Genomic DNA, 2,241 nt, shown 5'->3' with positions numbered 1-2,241 from the left:
CAGTTAATATTGCCTAATATATCTGAGGGGACGAAGATCCAGATCAATAGAGAATGAGGTCAGGCATAATTGTTCAGTACACTATGGCTTCCAAGTGTGCGGTTCTTCCGATGGGCTAAAAAGGATCCTACGCGTGCCTATTGGAGATAATCTTGGAGAACTAGCGACCTTGGGCGAAGAAAACTGAAGTCCCAAAATAACCCGCCTGGGGAAAGAAATTAGGAAATTCCTGTGGAATCTGGCGTGGTGTTGTACTTCGTCGCCCTCTTAGTGCAGTGGGCAGCACGTGAGTCTCATAATCTGAAGGTCCTGAGTTCGAGCCTCAGAGACGGCAGCTTTTGCAAGGAAAGCTTATTTTCCTGGTACTTGTTATGGCTGTAACCCACATTCCCTTTACTGCCGGGGTATAATTCCTTCTTTTCTGAAATATCAAGCAAGTGAAATCTTGTCGGGCCCAGAGCTTTCCCACAGTGACTGTCTGTGGGTGCTCGTTTGACACGCGCTCCGGGCTCCGCGCAGTGGCTGTTTCTGGATGAGTCTGGAGACTCCGCCTGCAGTCCTGTGCTGGCTCCACCTTGGCAGGGATGGAGCTCAGGAATGTTGAGTGGTCCCGAAAAACCAGGTAGAACACAAGACTTCTAGTCCGGAAGAATCCCCCACATGCCTCAAATAGCCAATAGCGGGGTGGCGGGCTGGGGTTAGCGGAATTTGTAACCCGCTCACTTGGGAGGCAGCGGCCTGCAGGGTCTGCGTCCGCATCCTCCGGCTTTGCTCCTTTCTTCCCTCTGGGTGGGCAACAGTCGCTTCCCAGTTGATCATCTGAGAGCTGTACGCCTGGGTGTAGATGTCTAATACATTGATCTTCTTATTTTTATCTGTTTTTATTTTTATGGTACACAGACGACAGGGAATCATTGGGCATCTTTGAAGTATAAATAAATCAGGTCTGTTTTTCCCCAAACGGTTCCCATGGCAGGGGCTGGGGATACCTTGACCGACATCCAACAGACTCTATGTAGGCAATGAGGGAAAACCAAGGAGCGACGAGGGGCGGGAACTCCGAGCAGGTGCTCAAAGACGAAGAAAATCTGTGCTGGGCTGGGGTGGTCACTTTCTTCTCAGAGATGCAGAGTGCTACACGGCGAGTGGGAGGGTGGGCTCCCACTCCCTGTTACAGGAGCCGCTCGGAACTGGGGATTCAACCTGGGAAACAAGGAAAGTCGATGACGCGAACCTAGAGAAGCTAAGAAGAGAAGATAGAAGCATGAACGAGAGAATTTTGGGGAATAGATCCGGGCTTGGAGAGGAGACTGCGAAGCGCCAGTCAGCCTAAGGAAGGTTCTGATACCCAGTGGAATTTATAGAAAATGATTTCGGAAAGAGAGAAAGAAAGAGAGTGGTGGGCAGTCTGTCCTTAACGAGGCGTTATGTCCGCCTGCCAAGGATCCCATCGTCACTGGTCCTGAATCTATATTTCATCTGTAACGCCAGTCCTGAACAATAGTCTCAGAAATCCTTCAAACTCATGTGCCACACGCAGAACCCGAGACAGTTTTTTCTCTTTTGTTACAGAGGCTCCTTGAGAGAGAAATGAATATACAAAAATGTCTCAGCAGAAAGTACTGAAAAGCCATCCCACCCCATCCATTCTCAGAGACTAAAATCAAGCTAGTCAGAGGAAGGGATTTACAAAGCAGGACTGCACTGTGGGACAATCCCTGCATTTTGGCTCCCCCTCACACCCTCTTCAAATTGAGCCCAAGCCCCACATTCTGAGGATGATACTCAGGACGTGAGGGGGCTCTGAAAAAGGGCTGATCCCTCCGCAAACTCAGGGTGATGCACACAGCCAGGAGGAAATGAGAAAATTATCACAAGTCTTTCAGATTCACAAATGCCATGTTCCCTTTGTTTTAAGGCCACGAAGGTCAAGTAAGGACCCAAATAACTACCAAACATCTCAGAGAACGCTTTGGGCAAGAGTGCGGAGAAAATCAATTGCCTTGTTCCCATTACAGTTCGCAGTTATTAATTTCATGGAAGAGAGCAAGTCACACCGGGGGCAAGACACAGTAGGAACTGCCAGATTAAGTAGCACAGATATCCCGGAATGTTCTGCGGCTCTTGTATTTTAAGGAAGTTTTGATTACTGACTGACTGTTGACGAGTCAACAGTTGATGAGGAGGAGGTTTTGGGGCTGGCCATTCCAGGCTCCACGTTCACACCACGGCACCACCATT

At 49.1% G+C, this 2,241-nt stretch overlaps 1 non-coding gene across 1 annotated transcript; it reads left to right on the top strand.

Moving 5' to 3' along the window:
- The first annotated feature begins 261 nt into the window (after window positions 1–261).
- On the top strand, window positions 262–334 carry TRNAM-CAU (transfer RNA methionine (anticodon CAU)). Its single transcript has one exon. It is a non-coding gene; the product is annotated as a tRNA-Met (tRNA).
- Window positions 335–2,241: the final 1,907 nt, after the last annotated feature.

The sequence above is a fragment of the Pan paniscus genome, chromosome 5 (genome assembly GCF_029289425.2).
Source record: "Pan paniscus chromosome 5, NHGRI_mPanPan1-v2.0_pri, whole genome shotgun sequence".
In the NCBI taxonomy this organism is placed as follows: domain Eukaryota; kingdom Metazoa; phylum Chordata; class Mammalia; order Primates; family Hominidae; genus Pan; species Pan paniscus.
This window is presented reverse-complemented; position numbering and strand designations above follow the sequence as displayed.